At 41.8% G+C, this 20,849-nt stretch overlaps 51 non-coding genes across 51 annotated transcripts; 16 read left to right on the top strand and 35 right to left on the bottom strand.

Moving 5' to 3' along the window:
• Positions 1-710: 710 nt before the first annotated feature.
• Trnap-ugg (transfer RNA proline (anticodon UGG)) lies at positions 711-782 on the bottom strand. Its single transcript has one exon. It is a non-coding gene; the product is annotated as a tRNA-Pro (tRNA).
• A 137-nt stretch (positions 783-919) lies between these two features.
• Positions 920-992, top strand: Trnak-cuu (transfer RNA lysine (anticodon CUU)). The gene has a single exon. It is a non-coding gene; the product is annotated as a tRNA-Lys (tRNA).
• Positions 993-1,329: 337 nt separating this feature from the next.
• On the bottom strand, positions 1,330-1,401 carry Trnap-ugg (transfer RNA proline (anticodon UGG)). The gene has a single exon. It is a non-coding gene; the product is annotated as a tRNA-Pro (tRNA).
• A 137-nt stretch (positions 1,402-1,538) lies between these two features.
• Positions 1,539-1,611, top strand: Trnak-cuu (transfer RNA lysine (anticodon CUU)). Its single transcript has one exon. It is a non-coding gene; the product is annotated as a tRNA-Lys (tRNA).
• Positions 1,612-1,947: 336 nt separating this feature from the next.
• On the bottom strand, positions 1,948-2,019 carry Trnap-ugg (transfer RNA proline (anticodon UGG)). The gene has a single exon. It is a non-coding gene; the product is annotated as a tRNA-Pro (tRNA).
• A 437-nt stretch (positions 2,020-2,456) lies between these two features.
• On the bottom strand, positions 2,457-2,528 carry Trnap-ugg (transfer RNA proline (anticodon UGG)). The gene has a single exon. It is a non-coding gene; the product is annotated as a tRNA-Pro (tRNA).
• A 437-nt stretch (positions 2,529-2,965) lies between these two features.
• On the bottom strand, positions 2,966-3,037 carry Trnap-ugg (transfer RNA proline (anticodon UGG)). Its single transcript has one exon. It is a non-coding gene; the product is annotated as a tRNA-Pro (tRNA).
• Positions 3,038-3,174: 137 nt separating this feature from the next.
• Positions 3,175-3,247, top strand: Trnak-cuu (transfer RNA lysine (anticodon CUU)). Its single transcript has one exon. It is a non-coding gene; the product is annotated as a tRNA-Lys (tRNA).
• Positions 3,248-3,583: 336 nt separating this feature from the next.
• On the bottom strand, positions 3,584-3,655 carry Trnap-ugg (transfer RNA proline (anticodon UGG)). Its single transcript has one exon. It is a non-coding gene; the product is annotated as a tRNA-Pro (tRNA).
• Positions 3,656-4,092: 437 nt separating this feature from the next.
• Trnap-ugg (transfer RNA proline (anticodon UGG)) lies at positions 4,093-4,164 on the bottom strand. The gene has a single exon. It is a non-coding gene; the product is annotated as a tRNA-Pro (tRNA).
• A 137-nt stretch (positions 4,165-4,301) lies between these two features.
• Positions 4,302-4,374, top strand: Trnak-cuu (transfer RNA lysine (anticodon CUU)). Its single transcript has one exon. It is a non-coding gene; the product is annotated as a tRNA-Lys (tRNA).
• Positions 4,375-4,711: 337 nt separating this feature from the next.
• Positions 4,712-4,783, bottom strand: Trnap-ugg (transfer RNA proline (anticodon UGG)). Its single transcript has one exon. It is a non-coding gene; the product is annotated as a tRNA-Pro (tRNA).
• Positions 4,784-5,329: 546 nt separating this feature from the next.
• Trnap-ugg (transfer RNA proline (anticodon UGG)) lies at positions 5,330-5,401 on the bottom strand. The gene has a single exon. It is a non-coding gene; the product is annotated as a tRNA-Pro (tRNA).
• Positions 5,402-5,838: 437 nt separating this feature from the next.
• Positions 5,839-5,910, bottom strand: Trnap-ugg (transfer RNA proline (anticodon UGG)). Its single transcript has one exon. It is a non-coding gene; the product is annotated as a tRNA-Pro (tRNA).
• A 437-nt stretch (positions 5,911-6,347) lies between these two features.
• Positions 6,348-6,419, bottom strand: Trnap-ugg (transfer RNA proline (anticodon UGG)). Its single transcript has one exon. It is a non-coding gene; the product is annotated as a tRNA-Pro (tRNA).
• A 137-nt stretch (positions 6,420-6,556) lies between these two features.
• Trnak-cuu (transfer RNA lysine (anticodon CUU)) lies at positions 6,557-6,629 on the top strand. The gene has a single exon. It is a non-coding gene; the product is annotated as a tRNA-Lys (tRNA).
• Positions 6,630-6,966: 337 nt separating this feature from the next.
• On the bottom strand, positions 6,967-7,038 carry Trnap-ugg (transfer RNA proline (anticodon UGG)). The gene has a single exon. It is a non-coding gene; the product is annotated as a tRNA-Pro (tRNA).
• A 546-nt stretch (positions 7,039-7,584) lies between these two features.
• Positions 7,585-7,656, bottom strand: Trnap-ugg (transfer RNA proline (anticodon UGG)). Its single transcript has one exon. It is a non-coding gene; the product is annotated as a tRNA-Pro (tRNA).
• Positions 7,657-8,092: 436 nt separating this feature from the next.
• Trnap-ugg (transfer RNA proline (anticodon UGG)) lies at positions 8,093-8,164 on the bottom strand. Its single transcript has one exon. It is a non-coding gene; the product is annotated as a tRNA-Pro (tRNA).
• A 137-nt stretch (positions 8,165-8,301) lies between these two features.
• On the top strand, positions 8,302-8,374 carry Trnak-cuu (transfer RNA lysine (anticodon CUU)). Its single transcript has one exon. It is a non-coding gene; the product is annotated as a tRNA-Lys (tRNA).
• A 337-nt stretch (positions 8,375-8,711) lies between these two features.
• Positions 8,712-8,783, bottom strand: Trnap-agg (transfer RNA proline (anticodon AGG)). Its single transcript has one exon. It is a non-coding gene; the product is annotated as a tRNA-Pro (tRNA).
• Positions 8,784-8,920: 137 nt separating this feature from the next.
• On the top strand, positions 8,921-8,993 carry Trnak-cuu (transfer RNA lysine (anticodon CUU)). The gene has a single exon. It is a non-coding gene; the product is annotated as a tRNA-Lys (tRNA).
• A 336-nt stretch (positions 8,994-9,329) lies between these two features.
• On the bottom strand, positions 9,330-9,401 carry Trnap-ugg (transfer RNA proline (anticodon UGG)). The gene has a single exon. It is a non-coding gene; the product is annotated as a tRNA-Pro (tRNA).
• A 437-nt stretch (positions 9,402-9,838) lies between these two features.
• Trnap-ugg (transfer RNA proline (anticodon UGG)) lies at positions 9,839-9,910 on the bottom strand. The gene has a single exon. It is a non-coding gene; the product is annotated as a tRNA-Pro (tRNA).
• Positions 9,911-10,047: 137 nt separating this feature from the next.
• Trnak-cuu (transfer RNA lysine (anticodon CUU)) lies at positions 10,048-10,120 on the top strand. The gene has a single exon. It is a non-coding gene; the product is annotated as a tRNA-Lys (tRNA).
• Positions 10,121-10,457: 337 nt separating this feature from the next.
• Positions 10,458-10,529, bottom strand: Trnap-ugg (transfer RNA proline (anticodon UGG)). Its single transcript has one exon. It is a non-coding gene; the product is annotated as a tRNA-Pro (tRNA).
• Positions 10,530-11,420: 891 nt separating this feature from the next.
• On the bottom strand, positions 11,421-11,492 carry Trnap-cgg (transfer RNA proline (anticodon CGG)). The gene has a single exon. It is a non-coding gene; the product is annotated as a tRNA-Pro (tRNA).
• A 137-nt stretch (positions 11,493-11,629) lies between these two features.
• On the top strand, positions 11,630-11,702 carry Trnak-cuu (transfer RNA lysine (anticodon CUU)). Its single transcript has one exon. It is a non-coding gene; the product is annotated as a tRNA-Lys (tRNA).
• A 336-nt stretch (positions 11,703-12,038) lies between these two features.
• Trnap-ugg (transfer RNA proline (anticodon UGG)) lies at positions 12,039-12,110 on the bottom strand. Its single transcript has one exon. It is a non-coding gene; the product is annotated as a tRNA-Pro (tRNA).
• Positions 12,111-12,247: 137 nt separating this feature from the next.
• Positions 12,248-12,320, top strand: Trnak-cuu (transfer RNA lysine (anticodon CUU)). The gene has a single exon. It is a non-coding gene; the product is annotated as a tRNA-Lys (tRNA).
• Positions 12,321-12,657: 337 nt separating this feature from the next.
• Positions 12,658-12,729, bottom strand: Trnap-ugg (transfer RNA proline (anticodon UGG)). The gene has a single exon. It is a non-coding gene; the product is annotated as a tRNA-Pro (tRNA).
• Positions 12,730-12,866: 137 nt separating this feature from the next.
• Positions 12,867-12,939, top strand: Trnak-cuu (transfer RNA lysine (anticodon CUU)). The gene has a single exon. It is a non-coding gene; the product is annotated as a tRNA-Lys (tRNA).
• A 336-nt stretch (positions 12,940-13,275) lies between these two features.
• Trnap-ugg (transfer RNA proline (anticodon UGG)) lies at positions 13,276-13,347 on the bottom strand. The gene has a single exon. It is a non-coding gene; the product is annotated as a tRNA-Pro (tRNA).
• Positions 13,348-13,784: 437 nt separating this feature from the next.
• Positions 13,785-13,856, bottom strand: Trnap-ugg (transfer RNA proline (anticodon UGG)). Its single transcript has one exon. It is a non-coding gene; the product is annotated as a tRNA-Pro (tRNA).
• A 137-nt stretch (positions 13,857-13,993) lies between these two features.
• Trnak-cuu (transfer RNA lysine (anticodon CUU)) lies at positions 13,994-14,066 on the top strand. The gene has a single exon. It is a non-coding gene; the product is annotated as a tRNA-Lys (tRNA).
• Positions 14,067-14,403: 337 nt separating this feature from the next.
• On the bottom strand, positions 14,404-14,475 carry Trnap-ugg (transfer RNA proline (anticodon UGG)). The gene has a single exon. It is a non-coding gene; the product is annotated as a tRNA-Pro (tRNA).
• Positions 14,476-15,021: 546 nt separating this feature from the next.
• Trnap-ugg (transfer RNA proline (anticodon UGG)) lies at positions 15,022-15,093 on the bottom strand. The gene has a single exon. It is a non-coding gene; the product is annotated as a tRNA-Pro (tRNA).
• Positions 15,094-15,529: 436 nt separating this feature from the next.
• Positions 15,530-15,601, bottom strand: Trnap-ugg (transfer RNA proline (anticodon UGG)). The gene has a single exon. It is a non-coding gene; the product is annotated as a tRNA-Pro (tRNA).
• Positions 15,602-15,738: 137 nt separating this feature from the next.
• Trnak-cuu (transfer RNA lysine (anticodon CUU)) lies at positions 15,739-15,811 on the top strand. The gene has a single exon. It is a non-coding gene; the product is annotated as a tRNA-Lys (tRNA).
• Positions 15,812-16,147: 336 nt separating this feature from the next.
• Trnap-ugg (transfer RNA proline (anticodon UGG)) lies at positions 16,148-16,219 on the bottom strand. Its single transcript has one exon. It is a non-coding gene; the product is annotated as a tRNA-Pro (tRNA).
• A 437-nt stretch (positions 16,220-16,656) lies between these two features.
• Positions 16,657-16,728, bottom strand: Trnap-ugg (transfer RNA proline (anticodon UGG)). Its single transcript has one exon. It is a non-coding gene; the product is annotated as a tRNA-Pro (tRNA).
• A 137-nt stretch (positions 16,729-16,865) lies between these two features.
• On the top strand, positions 16,866-16,938 carry Trnak-cuu (transfer RNA lysine (anticodon CUU)). The gene has a single exon. It is a non-coding gene; the product is annotated as a tRNA-Lys (tRNA).
• A 337-nt stretch (positions 16,939-17,275) lies between these two features.
• On the bottom strand, positions 17,276-17,347 carry Trnap-ugg (transfer RNA proline (anticodon UGG)). The gene has a single exon. It is a non-coding gene; the product is annotated as a tRNA-Pro (tRNA).
• Positions 17,348-17,893: 546 nt separating this feature from the next.
• Trnap-ugg (transfer RNA proline (anticodon UGG)) lies at positions 17,894-17,965 on the bottom strand. The gene has a single exon. It is a non-coding gene; the product is annotated as a tRNA-Pro (tRNA).
• Positions 17,966-18,401: 436 nt separating this feature from the next.
• Positions 18,402-18,473, bottom strand: Trnap-ugg (transfer RNA proline (anticodon UGG)). Its single transcript has one exon. It is a non-coding gene; the product is annotated as a tRNA-Pro (tRNA).
• A 137-nt stretch (positions 18,474-18,610) lies between these two features.
• On the top strand, positions 18,611-18,683 carry Trnak-cuu (transfer RNA lysine (anticodon CUU)). The gene has a single exon. It is a non-coding gene; the product is annotated as a tRNA-Lys (tRNA).
• A 337-nt stretch (positions 18,684-19,020) lies between these two features.
• On the bottom strand, positions 19,021-19,092 carry Trnap-ugg (transfer RNA proline (anticodon UGG)). Its single transcript has one exon. It is a non-coding gene; the product is annotated as a tRNA-Pro (tRNA).
• A 546-nt stretch (positions 19,093-19,638) lies between these two features.
• Trnap-ugg (transfer RNA proline (anticodon UGG)) lies at positions 19,639-19,710 on the bottom strand. Its single transcript has one exon. It is a non-coding gene; the product is annotated as a tRNA-Pro (tRNA).
• A 436-nt stretch (positions 19,711-20,146) lies between these two features.
• On the bottom strand, positions 20,147-20,218 carry Trnap-ugg (transfer RNA proline (anticodon UGG)). The gene has a single exon. It is a non-coding gene; the product is annotated as a tRNA-Pro (tRNA).
• A 137-nt stretch (positions 20,219-20,355) lies between these two features.
• Trnak-cuu (transfer RNA lysine (anticodon CUU)) lies at positions 20,356-20,428 on the top strand. The gene has a single exon. It is a non-coding gene; the product is annotated as a tRNA-Lys (tRNA).
• Positions 20,429-20,765: 337 nt separating this feature from the next.
• Trnap-agg (transfer RNA proline (anticodon AGG)) lies at positions 20,766-20,837 on the bottom strand. Its single transcript has one exon. It is a non-coding gene; the product is annotated as a tRNA-Pro (tRNA).
• Positions 20,838-20,849: the final 12 nt, after the last annotated feature.

Raw genomic sequence — 20,849 nt, 5'->3', positions numbered from 1 at the left:
GGCAATTATATTGCATGCAACAAACAAACTGTTCAAAGATCGAAGTAAGAAACCTTGCGTTCACGCATTTAATTGTTGGTTTGTTTTTTCAAATGATAGATTTGATTCTAACGAATGGAAGCGTGCGATATAAGACAGATTGTTTCGATAACCCAGTCATTCAAAATATACTTGTACGTTGCGACCAAAAGTGTTATAGAAGGGGTAGTCCGGGATTTGAACCCGGGACCACTCGCACCCAAAGCGAGAATCATACCCCTAGACCAACGAGCCGATGTGTTAACTGCATGTATACATAAGGCTTGTTCAAAACAGAAAGTTCGAACCTTTGCCATTGTCGTAAGTTCACACCTATGTGATGTGTATTGCTTGGAAGATTTACGCATTTCGAGTCGACTGCAACCTTGTGCGCCCGGCTAGCTCAGTCGGTAGAGCGTTGGACTCTTTTCAAGTGTTTGGCATGGCTTGTACCAAAGCATTTGACACAAAGACAACATTTTGTTTAAGTGGCAATTATATTGCATGTAACAAACAAACTGTTCAAAGATCGAAGTAAGAAACCTTGCGTTCACGCATTTAATTGTTGGTTTGTTTTTTCAAATGATAGATTTGATTGTAATGCACAGAAGCGTACAATATAAGACAGACGTGTATCGATTACTCAGTCATTTAAAATGTACTTGTACGTTGCGACCAAAAGTGTTCTAGAAGGGCTCGTCCGGGATTTGAACCCGGGACCTCTCGCACCCAAAGCGAGAATCATACCCCTAGACCAACGAGCCGATGTGTTAACTGCATGTATACATAAGGCTTGTTCAAAACAGAAAGTTCGAACCTTTGCCATTGTCGTATGTTCACACCTATGTGATGTGTATTGCTTGGAAGGTTTACGCATTTTGAGTCGACTGCAACCTTGTGCGCCCGGCTAGCTCAGTCGGTAGAGCGTTGGACTCTTAATCCAACGGTCGTGGGTTCGAGCCCCACGTTGGGCGATATTTTGTGCGAAGTATTAGATTGGATGAGACAGATTTGTAAATCAGGCAAACCAGCTGATTTGGAATTCTTTTCAAGTGTTTGGCATGGCTTGTACAAAAGCATTTGACACGAAGACAACATTTTGTTTAAGTGGCAATTATATTGCATGTAACAAACAAACTGTTCAAAGATCGAAGTAAGAAACCTTGCGTTCACGCATTTAATTGTTGGTTTGTTTTTTCAAATGATAGATTTGATTGTAAGACATGGAAGCGTACAATATAAGACAGACGTGTATCGATTACCCAATCATTTAAAATGTACTTGTACGTTGCGACCAAAAGTGTTCTAGAAGGGCTCGTCCGGGATTTGAACCCGGGACCTCTCGCACCCAAAGCGAGAATCATACCCCTAGACCAACGAGCCGATGTGTTAACTGCATGTATACATAAGGCTTGTTCAAAACAGAAAGTTCGAACCTTTGGCATTGTCGTATGTTCACACCTATGTGATGTGTATTGCTTGGAAGGTTTACGCATTTTGAGTCGACTGCAACCTTGTGCGCCCGGCTAGCTCAGTCGGTAGAGCGTTGGACTCTTAATCCAACGATCGTGGGTTCGAGCCCCCCGTTGGGCGATAGTTTGTACGAAGTATTAGATTGGATAAGAAAAATTTGCAGTTCCGATAAAGTGGCGTATTTGGCTTTTTTTCAATTGTTTGGCATGATTTGTACCAAAGCATTTGACACAAAGACAACATTTTGTTTAAGTGGCAATTATATTGCATTGAACAAACAAACTGTTTAAAGATCAAAGTAAGAAACGTTGCGTTCACGCATTTAATTGTTTGTTCGTTTTTTTCAAATGATAGATTTGATTCTAACAAATGGAAGCGTGCGATATAAGACAGATTGTTTCGATAACCCAGTCATTCAAAATATACTTGTACGTTGCGACCAAAAGTGTTCTAGAAGGGCTCGTCCGGGATTTGAACCCGGGACCTCTCGCACCCAAAGCGAGAATCATACCCCTAGACCAACGAGCCGATGTGTTAACTGCATGTATACATAAGGCTTGTTCAAAACAGAAAGTTCGAACCTTTGCCATTGTCGTATGTTCACACCTATGTGATGTGTATTGCTTGGAAGATTTACGCATTTTGAGTCGACTGCAACCTTGTGCGCCCGGCTAGCTCAGTCGGTAGAGCGTTGGACTCTTTTCAAGTGTTTGGCATGGCTTGTACCAAAGCATTTGACACGAAGACAACATTTTGTTTAAGTGGCAATTATATTGCATGTAACAAACAAACTGTTCAAAGATCGAAGTAAGAAACCTTGCGTTCACGCATTTAATTGTTGGTTTGTTTTTTCAAATGATAGATTTGATTGTAATGCACGGAAGCGTACAATATAAGACAGACGTGTATCGATTACTCAGTCATTTAAAATGTACTTGTACGTTGCGACCAAAAGTGTTCTAGAAGGGCTCGTCCGGGATTTGAACCCGGGACCACTCGCACCCAAAGCGAGAATCATACCCCTAGACCAACGAGCCGATGTGTTAACTGCATGTATACATAAGGCTTGTTCAAAACAGAAAGTTCGAACCTTTGCCATTGTCGTAAGTTCACACCTATGTGATGTGTATTGCTTGGAAGATTTACGCATTTCGAGTCGACTGCAACCTTGTGCGCCCGGCTAGCTCAGTCGGTAGAGCGTTGGACTCTTTTCAAGTGTTTGGCATGGCTTGTACCAAAGCATTTGACACAAAGACAACATTTTGTTTAAGTGGCAATTATATTGCATGTAACAAACAAACTGTTCAAAGATCGAAGTAAGAAACCTTGCGTTCACGCATTTAATTGTTGGTTTGTTTTTTCAAATGATAGATTTGATTGTAATGCACAGAAGCGTACAATATAAGACAGACGTGTATCGATTACTCAGTCATTTAAAATGTACTTGTACGTTGCGACCAAAAGTGTTCTAGAAGGGCTCGTCCGGGATTTGAACCCGGGACCTCTCGCACCCAAAGCGAGAATCATACCCCTAGACCAACGAGCCGATGTGTTAACTGCATGTATACATAAGGCTTGTTCAAAACAGAAAGTTCGAACCTTTGGCATTGTCGTATGTTCACACCTATGTGATGTGTATTGCTTGGAAGGTTTACGCATTTTGAGTCGACTGCAACCTTGTGCGCCCGGCTAGCTCAGTCGGTAGAGCGTTGGACTCTTAATCCAACGGTCGTGGGTTCGAGCCCCACGTTGGGCGATAGTTTGTACGAAGTATTAGATTGGATAAGAAAAATTTGCAGTTCCGATAAAGTGGCGTATTTGGCTTTTTTTCAATTGTTTGGCATGATTTGTACCAAAGCATTTGACACAAAGACAACATTTTGTTTAAGTGGCAATTATATTGCATTGAACAAACAAACTGTTTAAAGATCAAAGTAAGAAACGTTGCGTTCACGCATTTAATTGTTTATTCGTTTTTTTCAAATGATAGATTTGATTCTAACAAATGGAAGCGTGCGATATAAGACAGATTGTTTCGATAACCCAGTCATTCAAAATATACTTGTACGTTGCGACCAAAAGTGTTCTAGAAGGGCTCGTCCGGGATTTGAACCCGGGACCTCTCGCACCCAAAGCGAGAATCATACCCCTAGACCAACGAGCCGATGTGTTAACTGCATGTATACATAAGGCTTGTTCAAAACAGAAAGTTCGAACCTTTGCCATTGTCGTATGTTCACACCTATGTGATGTGTATTGCTTGGAAGATTTACGCATTTTGAGTCGACTGCAACCTTGTGCGCCCGGCTAGCTCAGTCGGTAGAGCGTTGGACTCTTTTCAAGTGTTTGGCATGGCTTTTACCAAAGCATTTGACACGAAGACAACATTTTGTTTAAGTGGCAATTATATTGCATGTAACAAACAAACTGTTCAAAGATCGAAGTAAGAAACCTTGCGTTCACGCATTTAATTGTTGGTTTGTTTTTTCAAATGATAGATTTGATTGTAATGCACGGAAGCGTACAATATAAGACAGACGTGTATCGATTACTCAGTCATTTAAAATGTACTTGTACGTTGCGACCAAAAGTGTTCTAGAAGGGCTCGTCCGGGATTTGAACCCGGGACCTCTCGCACCCAAAGCGAGAATCATACCCCTAGACCAACGAGCCGATGTGTTAACTGCATGTATACATAAGGCTTGTTCAAAACAGAAAGTTCGAACCTTTGCCATTGTCGTATGTTCACACCTATGTGATGTGTATTGCTTGGAAGGTTTACGCATTTTGAGTCGACTGCAACCTTGTGCGCCCGGCTAGCTCAGTCGGTAGAGCGTTGGACTCTTAATCCAACGGTCGTGGGTTCGAGCCCCACGTTGGGCGATATTTTGTGCGAAGTATTAGATTGGATGAGACAGATTTGTAAATCAGGCAAACCAGCTGATTTGGAATTCTTTTCAAGTGTTTGGCATGGCTTGTACAAAAGCATTTGACACGAAGACAACATTTTGTTTAAGTGGCAATTATATTGCATGTAACAAACAAACTGTTCAAAGATCGAAGTAAGAAACCTTGCGTTCACGCATTTAATTGTTGGTTTGTTTTTTCAAATGATAGATTTGATTGTAAGACATGGAAGCGTACAATATAAGACAGACGTGTATCGATTACCCAGTAATTTAAAATGTACTTGTACGTTGCGACCAAAAGTGTTATAGAAGGGCTCGTCCGGGATTTGAACCCGGGACCTCTCGCACCCAAAGCGAGAATCATACCCCTAGACCAACGAGCCGATGTGTTAACTGCATGTATACATAAGGCTTGTTCAAAACAGAAAGTTCGAACCTTTGGCATTGTCGTATGTTCACACCTATGTGATGTGTATTGCTTGGAAGGTTTACGCATTTTGAGTCGACTGCAACCTTGTGCGCCCGGCTAGCTCCGTCGGTAGAGCGTTGGACTCTTAATCCAACGATCGTGGGTTCGAGCCCCCCGTTGGGCGATAGTTTGTACGAAGTATTAGATTGGATAAGAAAAATTTGCAGTTCCGATAAAGTGGCGTATTTGGCTTTTTTTCAATTGTTTGGCATGATTTGTACCAAAGCATTTGACACAAAGACAACATTTTGTTTAAGTGGCAATTATATTGCATTGAACAAACAAACTGTTTAAAGATCAAAGTAAGAAACGTTGCGTTCACGCATTTAATTGTTTGTTGGTTTTTTTCAAATGATAGATTTGATTCTAACAAATGGAAGCGAGCGATATAAGACAGATTGTTTCGATAACCCAGTCATTCAAAATATACTTGTACGTTGCGACCAAAAGTGTTCTAGAAGGGCTCGTCCGGGATTTGAACCCGGGACCTCTCGCACCCAAAGCGAGAATCATACCCCTAGACCAACGAGCCGATGTGTTAACTGCATGTATACATAAGGCTTGTTCAAAACAGAAAGTTCGAACCTTTGCCATTGTCGTATGTTCACACCTATGTGATGTGTATTGCTTGGAAGATTTACGCATTTTGAGTCGACTGCAACCTTGTGCGCCCGGCTAGCTCAGTCGGTAGAGCGTTGGACTCTTTTCAAGTGTTTGGCATGGCTTGTACCAAAGCATTTGACACGAAGACAACATTTTGTTTAAGTGGCAATTATATTGCATGTAACAAACAAACTGTTCAAAGATCGAAGTAAGAAACCTTGCGTTCACGCATTTAATTGTTGGTTTGTTTTTTCAAATGATAGATTTGATTCTAACAAATGGAAGCGTGCGATATAAGACAGACGTGTATCGATTACTCAGTCATTTAAAATGTACTTGTACGTTGCGTCCAAAAGTGTTATAGAAGGGCTCGTCCGGGATTTGAACCCGGGACCTCTCGCACCCAAAGCGAGAATCATACCCCTAGACCAACGAGCCGATGTGTCAACTGCACGTATAAACAAGAGTTGTTTTAACCAGAAAGTTCGATCCTTTGCCATTGTCGTCTATTCACGCCTATGTGATATGTATTGCTTGGAAGGTTTACGCATTTTGAGTCGACTGCAACCTTGTGCGCCCGGCTAGCTCAGTCGGTAGAGCGTTGGACTCTTTTCAAGTGTTTGGCATGGCTTGTACCAAAGCATTTGACACGAAGACAACATTTTGTTTAAGTGGCAATTATATTGCATGTAACAAACAAACTGTTCAAAGATCGAAGTAAGAAACCTTGCGTTCACGCATTTAATTGTTGGTTTGTTTTTTCAAATGATAGATTTGATTGTAATGCACGGAAGCGTACAATATAAGACAGACGTGTATCGATTACTCAGTCATTTAAAATGTACTTGTACGTTGCGACCAAAAGTGTTCTAGAAGGGCTCGTCCGGGATTTGAACCCGGGACCTCTCGCACCCAAAGCGAGAATCATACACCTAGACCAACGAGCCGATGTGTTAACTGCATGTATACATAAGGCTTGTTCAAAACAGAAAGTTCGAACCTTTGCCATTGTCGTATGTTCACACCTATGTGATGTGTATTGCTTGGAAGGTTTACGCATTTTGAGTCGACTGCAACCTTGTGCGCCCGGCTAGCTCAGTCGGTAGAGCGTTGGACTCTTAATCCAACGGTCGTGGGTTCGAGCCCCACGTTGGGCGATATTTTGTGCGAAGTATTAGATTGGATGAGACAGATTTGTAAATCAGGCAAACCAGCTGATTTGGAATTCTTTTCAAGTGTTTGGCATGGCTTGTACAAAAACATTTGACACGAAGACAACATTTTGTTTAAGTGGCAATTATATTGCATGTAACAAACAAACTGTTCAAAGATCGAAGTAAGAAACCTTGCGTTCACGCATTTAATTGTTGGTTTGTTTTTTCAAATGATAGATTTGATTGCAAGGCACGGAAGCGTACGATATAAGACAGACGTGTATCGATAACCCAGTCATTTAAAATGTACTTGTACGTTGCGTCCAAAAGTGTTATAGAAGGGCTCGTCCGGGATTTGAACCCGGGACCTCTCGCACCCAAAGCGAGAATCATACCCCTAGACCAACGAGCCGATGTGTCAACTGCACGTATAAACAAGAGTTGTTTTAACCAGAAAGTTCGATCCTTTGCCATTGTCGTCTATTCACGCCTATGTGATATGTATTGCTTGGAAGGTTTACGCATTTTGAGTCGACTGCAACCTTGTGCGCCCGGCTAGCTCAGTCGGTAGAGCGTTGGACTCTTAGTCCAACTGTCGTGGGTTCCAGCCCCCCGTTAGGCGATAGTTTGTGCGAAGTATTAGATTGGATAAGAAAAATTTGCAGTTCCGATAAAGTGGCTGATTTGGCTTTTTTTCAATTGTTTGGAATGATTTGTACCAAAGCATTTGACACGAAGACAACATTTTGTTTAAGTGGCAATTATATTGCATGTAACAAACAAACTGTTCAAAGATCGAAGTAAGAAACCTTGCGTTCACGCATTTAATTGTTTGTTGGTTTTTTTCAAATGATAGATTTGATTCTAACAAATGGAAGCGAGCGATATAAGACAGATTGTTTCGATAACCCAGTCATTCAAAATATACTTGTACGTTGCGACCAAAAGTGTTATAGAAGGGCTCGTCCGGGATTTGAACCCGGGACCTCTCGCACCCAAAGCGAGAATCATACCCCTAGACCAACGAGCCGATGTGTTAACTGCTGGAAACATAAGGCTTGTTCAAAACAGAAAGTTCGAACCTTTGCCATTGTCGTATGTTCACACCTATGTGATGTGTATTGCTGGGAAGATTTACGCATTTTGAGTCGACTGCAACCTTCTGCGCCCGGCTAGCTCAGTCGGTAGAGCGTTGGACTCTTTTCAAGTGTTTGGCATGGCTTGTACCAAAGCATTTGACACGAAGACAACATTTTGTTTAAGTGGCAATTATATTGCATGTAACAAACAAACTGTTCAAAGATCGAAGTAAGAAACCTTGCGTTCACGCATTTAATTGTTGGTTTGTTTTTTCAAATGATAGATTTGATTCTAACAAATGGAAGCGTGCGATATAAGACAGACGTGTATCGATTACTCAGTCATTTAAAATGTACTTGTACGTTGCGACCAAAAGTGTTCTAGAAGGGCTCGTCCGGGATTTGAACCCGGGACCTCTCGCACCCAAAGCGAGAATCATACCCCTAGACCAACGAGCCGATGTGTTAACTGCATGTATACATAAGGCTTGTTCAAAACAGAAAGTTCGAACCTTTGCCATTGTCGTATGTTCACACCTATGTGATGTGTATTGCTTGGAAGGTTTACGCATTTTGAGTCGACTGCAACCTTGTGCGCCCGGCTAGCTCAGTCGGTAGAGCGTTGGACTCTTAATCCAACGGTCGTGGGTTCGAGCCCCACGTTGGGCGATATTTTGTGCGAAGTATTAGATTGGATGAGACAGATTTGTAAATCAGGCAAACCAGCTGATTTGGAATTCTTTTCAAGTGTTTGGCATGGCTTGTACCAAAGCATTTGACACGAAAACAACATTTTGTTTAAGTGGCAATTATATTGCATTGAACAAACAAACTGTTCAAAGATCGAAGTAAGAAACCTTGCGTTCACGCATTTAATTGTTGGTTTGTTTTTTCAAATGATAGATTTGATTGTAAGGCACGGAAGCGTACGATATAAGACAGACGTGTATCAATAACCCAGTCATTTAAAATGTACTTGTACGTTGCGACCAAAAGTGTAATAGAAGGGCTCGTCCGGGAGTTGAACCCGGGACCTCTCGCACCCTAAGCGAGAATCATACCCCTAGACCAACGAGCCGATGTGTTAATTGCATGTATACATAAGGCTTGTTCAAAACAGAAAGTTCGAACCTTTGCCATTGTCGTATGTTCACACCTATGTGATGTGTATTGCTTGGAAGGTTTACGCATTTTGAGTCGACTGCAACCTTGTGCGCCCGGCTAGCTCAGTCGGTAGAGCGTTGGACTCTTAATCCAACGGTCGTGGGTTCGAGCCCCACGTTGGGCGATAATTTGTGCGAAGTATTAGATTGGATGAGACAGATTTGTAAATCAGGCAAACCAGCTGATTTGGAATTCTTTTCAAGTGTTTGGCATGGCTTGTACCAAAGCATTTGACACGAAGACAACATTTTGTTTAAGTGGCAATTATATTGCATGCAACAAACAAACTGTTCAAAGATCGAAGTAAGAAACCTTGCGTTCACGCATTTAATTGTTGGTTTGTTTTTTCAAATGATAGATTTGATTCTAACAAATGGAAGCGTGCGATATAAGACAGATTGTTTCGATAACCCAGTCATTCAAAATATACTTGTACGTTGCGACCAAAAGTGTTCTAGAAGGGCTCGTCCGGGATTTGAACCCGGGACCTCTCGCACCCAAAGCGAGAATCATACCCCTAGACCAACGAGCCGATGTGTTAACTGCATGTATACATAAGGCTTGTTCAAAACAGAAAGTTCGAACCTTTGCCATTGTCGTAAGTTCACACCTATGTGATGTGTATTGCTTGGAAGATTTACGCATTTCGAGTCGACTGCAACCTTGTGCGCCCGGCTAGCTCAGTCGGTAGAGCGTTGGACTCTTTTCAAGTGTTTGGCATGGCTTGTACCAAAGCATTTGACACGAAGACAACATTTTGTTTAAGTGGCAATTATATTGCATGTAACAAACAAACTGTTCAAAGATCGAAGTAAGAAACCTTGCGTTCACGCATTTAATTGTTGGTTTGTTTTTTCAAATGATAGATTTGATTGTAATGCACGGAAGCGTACAATATAAGACAGACGTGTATCGATTACTCAGTCATTTAAAATGTACTTGTACGTTGCGACCAAAAGTGTTCTAGAAGGGCTCGTCCGGGATTTGAACCCGGGACCTCTCGCAGCCAAAGCGAGAATCATACCCCTAGACCAACGAGCCGATGTGTTAACTGCATGTATACATAAGGCTTGTTCAAAACAGAAAGTTCGAACCTTTGCCATTGTCGTATGTTCACACCTATGTGATGTGTATTGCTTGGAAGGTTTACGCATTTTGAGTCGACTGCAACCTTGTGCGCCCGGCTAGCTCAGTCGGTAGAGCGTTGGACTCTTAATCCAACGGTCGTGGGTTCGAGCCCCACGTTGGGCGATATTTTGTGCGAAGTATTAGATTGGATGAGACAGATTTGTAAATCAGGCAAACCAGCTGATTTGGAATTCTTTTCAAGTGTTTGGCATGGCTTGTACAAAAGCATTTGACACGAAGACAACATTTTGTTTAAGTGGCAATTATATTGCATGTAACAAACAAACTGTTCAAAGATCGAAGTAAGAAAGCTTGCGTTCACGCATTTAATTGTTGGTTTGTTTTTTCAAATGATAGATTTGATTGTAAGACATGGAAGCGTACAATATAAGACAGACGTGTATCGATTACCCAGTAATTTAAAATGTACTTGTACGTTGCGTCCAAAAGTGTTATAGAAGGGCTCGTCCGGGATTTGAACCCGGGACCTCTCGCACCCAAAGCGAGAATCATACCCCTAGACCAACGAGCCGATGTGTCAACTGCACGTATAAACAAGAGTTGTTTTAACCAGAAAGTTCGATCCTTTGCCATTGTCGTCTATTCACGCCTATGTGATATGTATTGCTTGGAAGGTTTACGCATTTTGAGTCGACTGCAACCTTGTGCGCCCGGCTAGCTCAGTCGGTAGAGCGTTGGACTCTTAGTCCAACTGTCGTGGGTTCGAGCCCCCCATTAGGCGATAGTTTGTGCGAAGTATTAGATTGGATAAGAAAAATTTGCAGTTCCGATAAAGTGTCTGATTTGGCTTTTTTTCAATTGTTTGGAATGATTTGTACCAAAGCATTTGACACAAAGACAACATTTTGTTTAAGTGGCAATTATATTGCATTGAACAAACAAACTGTTTACAGATCAAAGTAAGAAACGTTGCGTTCACGCATTTAATTGTTTGTTGGTTTTTTTCAAATGATAGATTTGATTCTAACAAATGGAAGCGAGCGATATAAGACAGATTGTTTACATAACCCAGTCATTCAAAATATACGTGTACGTTGCGACCAAAAGTGTTATAGAAGGGCTCGTCCGGGATTTGAACCCGGGACCTCTCGCCGAGACAGATTTGTAAATCAGGCAAACCAGCTGATTTGGAATTCTTTTCAAGTGTTTGGCATGGCTTGTACCAAAGCATTTGACACGAAAACAACATTTTGTTTAAGTGGCAATTATATTGCATTGAACAAACAAACTGTTCAAAGATCGAAGTAAGAAACCTTGCGTTCACGCATTTAATTGTTGGTTTGTTTTTTCAAATGATAGATTTGATTGTAATGCACAGAAGCGTACAATATAAGACAGACGTGTATCGATTACTCAGTCATTTAAAATGTACTTGTACGTTGCGACCAAAAGTGTTCTAGAAGGGCTCGTCCGGGATTTGAACCCGGGACCTCTCGCACCCGAAGCGAGAATCATACCCCTAGACCAACGAGCCGATGTGTTAACTGCATGTATACATAAGGCTTGTTCAAAACAGAAAGTTCGAACCTTTGCCATTGTCGTATGTTCACACCTATGTGATGTGTATTGCTTGGAAGGTTTACGCATTTTGAGTCGACTGCAACCTTGTGCGCCCGGCTAGCTCAGTCGGTAGAGCGTTGGACTCTTAATCCAACGATCGTGGGTTCGAGCCCCCCGTTGGGCGATAGTTTGTACGAAGTATTAGATTGGATAAGAAAAATTTGCAGTTCCGATAAAGTGGCGTATTTGGCTTTTTTTCAATTGTTTGGCATGATTTGTACCAAAGCATTTGACACAAAGACAACATTTTGTTTAAGTGGCAATTATATTGCATTGAACAAACAAACTGTTTAAAGATCAAAGTAAGAAACGTTGCGTTCACGCATTTAATTGTTTGTTCGTTTTTTTCAAATGATAGATTTGATTCTAACAAATGGAAGCGTGCGATATAAGACAGATTGTTTCGATAACCCAGTCATTCAAAATATACTTGTACGTTGCGACCAAAAGTGTTCTAGAAGGGCTCGTCCGGGATTTGAACCCGGGACCTCTCGCACCCAAAGCGAGAATCATACCCCTAGACCAACGAGCCGATGTGTTAACTGCATGTATACATAAGGCTTGTTCAAAACAGAAAGTTCGAACCTTTGCCATTGTCGTATGTTCACACCTATGTGATGTGTATTGCTTGGAAGATTTACGCATTTTGAGTCGACTGCAACCTTGTGCGCCCGGCTAGCTCAGTCGGTAGAGCGTTGGACTCTTAATCCAACGGTCGTGGGTTCGAGCCCCACGTTGGGCGATATTTTGTGCGAAGTATTAGATTGGATGAGACAGATTTGTAAATCAGGCAAACCAGCTGATTTGGAATTCTTTTCAAGTGTTTGGCATGGCTTGTACAAAAGCATTTGACACGAAGACAACATTTTGTTTAAGTGGCAATTATATTGCATGTAACAAACAAACTGTTCAAAGATCGAAGTAAGAAACCTTGCGTTCACGCATTTAATTGTTGGTTTGTTTTTTCAAATGATAGATTTGATTGTAAGACATGGAAGCGTACAATATAAGACAGACGTGTATCGATTACCCAGTCATTTAAAATGTACTTGTACGTTGCGACCAAAAGTGTTCTAGAAGGGCTCGTCCGGGATTTGAACCCGGGACCTCTCGCACCCAAAGCGAGAATCATACCCCTAGACCAACGAGCCGATGTGTTAACTGCATGTATACATAAGGCTTGTTCAAAACAGAAAGTTCGAACCTTTGCCATTGTCGTATGTTCACACCTATGTGATGTGTATTGCTTGGAAGGTTTACGCATTTTGAGTCGACTGCAACCTTGTGCGCCCGGCTAGCTCAGTCGGTAGAGCGTTGGACTCTTAATCCAACGATCGTGGGTTCGAGCCCCCCGTTGGGCGATAGTTTGTACGAAGTATTAGATTGGATAAGAAAAATTTGCAGTTCCGATAAAGTGGCGTATTTGGCTTTTTTTCAATTGTTTGGCATGATTTGTACCAAAGCATTTGACACAAAGACAACATTTTGTTTAAGTGGCAATTATATTGCATTGAACAAACAAACTGTTTAAAGATCAAAGTAAGAAACGTTGCGTTCACGCATTTAATTGTTTGTTCGTTTTTTTCAAATGATAGATTTGATTCTAACAAATGGAAGCGTGCGATATAAGACAGATTGTTTCGATAACCCAGTCATTCAAAATATACTTGTACGTTGCGACCAAAAGTGTTCTAGAAGGGCTCGTCCGGGATTTGAACCCGGGACCTCTCGCACCCAAAGCGAGAATCATACCCCTAGACCAACGAGCGGATGTGTTAACTGCATGTATACATAAGGCTTGTTCAAAACAGAAAGTTCGAACCTTTGCCATTGTCGTATGTTCACACCTATGTGATGTGTATTGCTTGGAAGATTTACGCATTTTGAGTCGACTGCAACCTTGTGCGCCCGGCTAGCTCAGTCGGTAGAGCGTTGGACTCTTTTCAAGTGTTTGGCATGGCTTGTACCAAAGCATTTGACACGAAGACAACATTTTGTTTAAGTGGCAATTATATTGCATGTAACAAACAAACTGTTCAAAGATCGAAGTAAGAAACCTTGCGTTCACGCATTTAATTGTTGGTTTGTTTTTTCAAATGATAGATTTGATTGTAATGCACGGAAGCGTACAATATAAGACAGACGTGTATCGATTACTCAGTCATTTAAAATGTACTTGTACGTTGCGACCAAAAGTGTTCTAGAAGGGCTCGTCCGGGATTTGAACCCGGGACCTCTCGCACCCAAAGCGAGAATCATACCCCTAGACCAACGAGCCGATGTGTTAACTGCATGTATACATAAGGCTTGTTCAAAACAGAAAGTTCGAACCTTTGCCATTGTCGTATGTTCACACCTATGTGATGTGTATTGCTTGGAAGGTTTACGCATTTTGAGTCGACTGCAACCTTGTGCGCCCGGCTAGCTCAGTCGGTAGAGCGTTGGACTCTTAATCCAACGGTCGTGGGTTCGAGCCCCACGTTGGGCGATATTTTGTGCGAAGTATTAGATTGGATGAGACAGATTTGTAAATCAGGCAAACCAGCTGATTTGGAATTCTTTTCAAGTGTTTGGCATGGCTTGTACAAAAGCATTTGACACGAAGACAACATTTTGTTTAAGTGGCAATTATATTGCATGTAACAAACAAACTGTTCAAAGATCGAAGTAAGAAACCTTGCGTTCACGCATTTAATTGTTGGTTTGTTTTTTCAAATGATAGATTTGATTGCAAGGCACGGAAGCGTACGATATAAGACAGACGTGTATCGATAACCCAGTCATTTAAAATGTACTTGTACGTTGCGTCCAAAAGTGTTATAGAAGGGCTCGTCCGGGATTTGAACCCGGGACCTCTCGCACCCAAAGCGAGAATCATACCCCTAGACCAACGAGCCGATGTGTCAACTGCACGTATAAACAAGAGTTGTTTTAACCAGAAAGTTCGATCCTTTGTCATTGTCGTCTATTCACGCCTATGTGATATGTATTGCTTGGAAGGTTTACGCATTTTGAGTCGACTGCAACCTTGTGCGCCCGGCTAGCTCAGTCGGTAGAGCGTTGGACTCTTAGTCCAACTGTCGTGGGTTCGAGCCCCCCGTTAGGCGATAGTTTGTGCGAAGTATTAGATTGGATAAGAAAAATTTGCAGTTCCGATAAAGTGGCTGATTTGGCTTTTTTTCAATTGTTTGGAATGATTTGTACCAAAGCATTTGACACAAAGACAACATTTTGTTTAAGTGGCAATTATATTGCATTGAACAAACAAACTGTTTACAGATCAAAGTAAGAAACGTTGCGTTCACGCATTTAATTGTTTGTTGGTTTTTTTCAAATGATAGATTTGATTCTAACAAATGGAAGCGAGCGATATAAGACAGATTGTTTCGATAACCCAGTCATTCAAAATATACTTGTACGTTGCGTCCAAAAGTGTTATAGAAGGGCTCGTCCGGGATTTGAACCCGGGACCTCTCGCACCCAAAGCGAGAATCATACCCCTAGACCAACGAGCCGATGTGTTAACTGCTGGAAACATAAGGCTTGTTCAAAACAGAAAGTTCGAACCTTTGCCATTGTCGTATGTTCACACCTATGTGATGTGTATTGCTGGGAAGATTTACGCATTTTGAGTCGACTGCAACCTTGTGCGCCCGGCTAGCTCAGTCGGTAGAGCGTTGGACTCTTTTCAAGTGTTTGGCATGGCTTGTACCAAAGCATTTGACACGAAGACAACATTTTGTTTAAGTTGCAATTATATTGCATGTAACAAACAAACTGTTCAAAGATCGAAGTAAGAAACCTTGCGTTCACGCATTTAATTGTTGGTTTGTTTTTTCAAATGATAGATTTGATTGTAAGACATGGAAGCGTACAATATAAGACAGACGTGTATCGATTACCCAGTCATTTAAAATGTACTTGTACGTTGCGACCAAAAGTGTTCTAGAAGGGCTCGTCCGGGATTTGAACCCGGGACCTCTCGCACCCAAAGCGAGAATCATACCCCTAGACCAACGAGCCGATGTGTTAACTGCATGTATACATAAGGCTTGTTCAAAACAGAAAGTTCGAACCTTTGCCATTGTCGTATGTTCACACCTATGTGATGTGTATTGCTTGGAAGGTTTACGCATTTTGAGTCGACTGCAACCTTGTGCGCCCGGCTAGCTCAGTCGGTAGAGCGTTGGACTCTTAATCCAACGATCGTGGGTTCGAGCCCCCCGTTGGGCGATAGTTTGTACGAAGTATTAGATTGGATAAGAAAAATTTGCAGTTCCGATAAAGTGGCGTATTTGGCTTTTTTTCAATTGTTTGGCATGATTTGTACCAAAGCATTTGACACAAAGACAACATTTTGTTTAAGTGGCAATTATATTGCATTGAACAAACAAACTGTTTAAAGATCAAAGTAAGAAACGTTGCGTTCACGCATTTAATTGTTTGTTCGTTTTTTTCAAATGATAGATTTGATTCTAACAAATGGAAGCGTGCGATATAAGACAGATTGTTTCGATAACCCAGTCATTCAAAATATACTTGTACGTTGCGACCAAAAGTGTTCTAGAAGGGCTCGTCCGGGATTTGAACCCGGGACCTCTCGCACCCAAAGCGAGAATCATACCCCTAGACCAACGAGCGGATGTGTTAACTGCATGTATACATAAGGCTTGTTCAAAACAGAAAGTTCGAACCTTTGCCATTGTCGTATGTTCACACCTATGTGATGTGTATTGCTTGGAAGATTTACGCATTTTGAGTCGACTGCAACCTTGTGCGCCCGGCTAGCTCAGTCGGTAGAGCGTTGGACTCTTTTCAAGTGTTTGGCATGGCTTGTACCAAAGCATTTGACACGAAGACAACATTTTGTTTAAGTGGCAATTATATTGCATGTAACAAACAAACTGTTCAAAGATCGAAGTAAGAAACCTTGCGTTCACGCATTTAATTGTTGGTTTGTTTTTTCAAATGATAGATTTGATTGTAATGCACGGAAGCGTACAATATAAGACAGACGTGTATCGATTACTCAGTCATTTAAAATGTACTTGTACGTTGCGACCAAAAGTGTTCTAGAAGGGCTCGTCCGGGATTTGAACCCGGGACCTCTCGCACCCAAAGCGAGAATCATACCCCTAGACCAACGAGCCGATGTGTTAACTGCATGTATACATAAGGCTTGTTCAAAACAGAAAGTTCGAACCTTTGCCATTGTCGTATGTTCACACCTATGTGATGTGTATTGCTTGGAAGGTTTACGCATTTTGAGTCGACTGCAACCTTGTGCGCCCGGCTAGCTCAGTCGGTAGAGCGTTGGACTCTTAATCCAACGGTCGTGGGTTCGAGCCCCACGTTGGGCGATATTTTGTGCGAAGTATTAGATTGGATGAGACAGATTTGTAAATCAGGCAAACCAGCTGATTTGGAATTCTTTTCAAGTGTTTGGCATGGCTTGTACAAAAGCATTTGACACGAAGACAACATTTTGTTTAAGTGGCAATTATATTGCATGTAACAAACAAACTGTTCAAAGATCGAAGTAAGAAACCTTGCGTTCACGCATTTAATTGTTGGTTTGTTTTTTCAAATGATAGATTTGATTGCAAGGCACGGAAGCGTACGATATAAGACAGACGTGTATCGATAACCCAGTCATTTAAAATGTACTTGTACGTTGCGTCCAAAAGTGTTATAGAAGGGCTCGTCCGGGATTTGAACCCGGGACCTCTCGCACCCAAAGCGAGAATCATACCCCTAGACCAACGAGCCGATGTGTCAACTGCACGTATAAACAAGAGTTGTTTTAACCAGAAAGTTCGATCCTTTGTCATTGTCGTCTATTCACGCCTATGTGATATGTATTGCTTGGAAGGTTTACGCATTTTGAGTCGACTGCAACCTTGTGCGCCCGGCTAGCTCAGTCGGTAGAGCGTTGGACTCTTAGTCCAACTGTCGTGGGTTCGAGCCCCCCGTTAGGCGATAGTTTGTGCGAAGTATTAGATTGGATAAGAAAAATTTGCAGTTCCGATAAAGTGGCTGATTTGGCTTTTTTTCAATTGTTTGGAATGATTTGTACCAAAGCATTTGACACAAAGACAACATTTTGTTTAAGTGGCAATTATATTGCATTGAACAAACAAACTGTTTACAGATCAAAGTAAGAAACGTTGCGTTCACGCATTTAATTGTTTGTTGGTTTTTTTCAAATGATAGATTTGATTCTAACAAATGGAAGCGAGCGATATAAGACAGATTGTTTCGATAACCCAGTCATTCAAAATATACTTGTACGTTGCGTCCAAAAGTGTTATAGAAGGGCTCGTCCGGGATTTGAACCCGGGACCTCTCGCACCCAAAGCGAGAATCATACCCCTAGACCAACGAGCCGATGTGTTAACTGCTGGAAACATAAGGCTTGTTCAAAACAGAAAGTTCGAACCTTTGCCATTGTCGTATGTTCACACCTATGTGATGTGTATTGCTGGGAAGATTTACGCATTTTGAGTCGACTGCAACCTTGTGCGCCCGGCTAGCTCAGTCGGTAGAGCGTTGGACTCTTTTCAAGTGTTTGGCATGGCTTGTACCAAAGCATTTGACACGAAGACAACATTTTGTTTAAGTTGCAATTATATTGCATGTAACAAACAAACTGTTCAAAGATCGAAGTAAGAAACCTTGCGTTCACGCATTTAATTGTTGGTTTGTTTTTTCAAATGATAGATTTGATTGTAATGCACGGAAGCGTACAATATAAGACAGACGTGTATCGATTACTCAGTCATTTAAAATGTACTTGTACGTTGCGACCAAAAGTGTTCTAGAAGGGCTCGTCCGGGATTTGAACCCGGGACCTCTCGCACCCAAAGCGAGAATCATACCCCGAGACCAACGAGCCGATGTGTTAACTGCATGTATACAGAAGGCTTGTTCAAAACAGAAAGTTCGAACCTTTGCCATTGTCGTATGTTCACACCTATGTGATGTGTATTGCTTGGAAGGTTTACGCATTTTGAGTCGACTGCAACCTTGTGCGCCCGGCTAGCTCAGTCGGTAGAGCGTTGGACTCTTAATCCAACGGTCGTGGGTTCGAGCCCCACGTTGGGCGATATTTTGTGAGAAGTATTAGATTGGATGAGACAGATTTGTAAATCAGGCAAACCAGCTGATTTGGAATTCTTTTCAAGTGTTTGGCATGGCTTGTACAAAAGCATTTGACACGAAGACAACATTTTGTTTAAGTGGCAATTATATTGCATGTAACAAACAAACTGTTCAAAGATCGAAGTAAGAAACCTTGCGTTCACGCATTTAATTGTTGGTTTGTTTTTTCAAATGATAGATTAGATTGCAAGGCACGGAAGCGTACGATATAAGACAGACGTGTATCGATAACCCAGTCATTTAAAATGTACTTGTACGTTGCGTCCAAAAGTGTTATAGAAGGGCTCGTCCGGGATTTGAACCCGGGACCTCTCGCACCCAAAGCGAGAATCATACCCCTAGACCAACGAGCCGATGTGTCAACTGCACGTATAAACAAGAGTTGTTTTAACCAGAAAGTTCGATCCTTTGCCATTGTCGTCTATTCACGCCTATGTGATATGTATTGCTTGGAAGGTTTACGCATTTTGAGTCGACTGCAACCTTGTGCGCCCGGCTAGCTCAGTCGGTAGAGCGTTGGACTCTTAGTCCAACTGTCGTGGGTTCCAGCCCCCCGTTAGGCGATAGTTTGTGCGAAGTATTAGATTGGATAAGAAAAATTTGCAGTTCCGATAAAGTGGCTGATTTGGCTTTTTTTCAATTGTTTGGAATGATTTGTACCAAAGCATTTGACACGAAGACAACATTTTGTTTAAGTGGCAATTATATTGCATGTAACAAACAAACTGTTCAAAGATCGAAGTAAGAAACCTTGCGTTCACGCATTTAATTGTTTGTTGGTTTTTTTCAAATGATAGATTTGATTCTAACAAATGGAAGCGAGCGATATAAGACAGATTGTTTCGATAACCCAGTCATTCAAAATATACTTGTACGTTGCGACCAAAAGTGTTATAGAAGGGCTCGTCCGGGATTTGAACCCGGGACCTCTCGCACCCAAAGCGAGAATCATACCCCTAGACCAACGAGCCGATGTGTTAACTGCTGGAAACATAAGGCTTGTTCAAAACAGAAAGTTCGAACCTTTGCCATTGTCGTATGTTCACACCTATGTGATGTGTATTGCTGGGAAGATTTACGCATTTTGAGTCGACTGCAACCTTCTGCGCCCGGCTAGCTCAGTCGGTAGAGCGTTGGACTCTTTTCAAGTGTTTGGCATGGCTTGTACCAAAGCATTTGACACGAAGACAACATTTTGTTTAAGTGGCAATTATATTGCATGTAACAAACAAACTGTTCAAAGATCGAAGTAAGAAACCTTGCGTTCACGCATTTAATTGTTGGTTTGTTTTTTCAAATGATAGATTTGATTCTAACAAATGGAAGCGTGCGATATAAGACAGACGTGTATCGATTACTCAGTCATTTAAAATGTACTTGTACGTTGCGACCAAAAGTGTTCTAGAAGGGCTCGTCCGGGATTTGAACCCGGGACCTCTCGCACCCAAAGCGAGAATCATACCCCTAGACCAACGAGCCGATGTGTTAACTGCATGTATACATAAGGCTTGTTCAAAACAGAAAGTTCGAACCTTTGCCATTGTCGTATGTTCACACCTATGTGATGTGTATTGCTTGGAAGGTTTACGCATTTTGAGTCGACTGCAACCTTGTGCGCCCGGCTAGCTCAGTCGGTAGAGCGTTGGACTCTTAATCCAACGGTCGTGGGTTCGAGCCCCACGTTGGGCGATATTTTGTGCGAAGTATTAGATTGGATGAGACAGATTTGTAAATCAGGCAAACCAGCTGATTTGGAATTCTTTTCAAGTGTTTGGCATGGCTTGTACCAAAGCATTTGACACGAAAACAACATTTTGTTTAAGTGGCAATTATATTGCATTGAACAAACAAACTGTTCAAAGATCGAAGTAAGAAACCTTGCGTTCACGCATTTAATTGTTGGTTTGTTTTTTCAAATGATAGATTTGATTGTAAGGCACGGAAGCGTACGATATAAGACAGACGTGTATCAATAACCCAGTCATTTAAAATGTACTTGTACGTTGCGACCAAAAGTGTAATAGAAGGGCTCGTCCGGGAGTTGAACCCGGGACCTCTCGCACCCTAAGCGAGAATCATACCCCTAGACCAACGAGCCGATGTGTTAATT

This window comes from Phallusia mammillata, chromosome 4 (assembly GCF_965637545.1).
Source record: "Phallusia mammillata chromosome 4, kaPhaMamm4.hap1.1, whole genome shotgun sequence".
Lineage (NCBI taxonomy): Eukaryota > Metazoa > Chordata > Ascidiacea > Phlebobranchia > Ascidiidae > Phallusia > Phallusia mammillata.
Note: the sequence above shows the minus strand (reverse complement) of the source record. Positions and strands in the feature narration are given on the sequence as shown.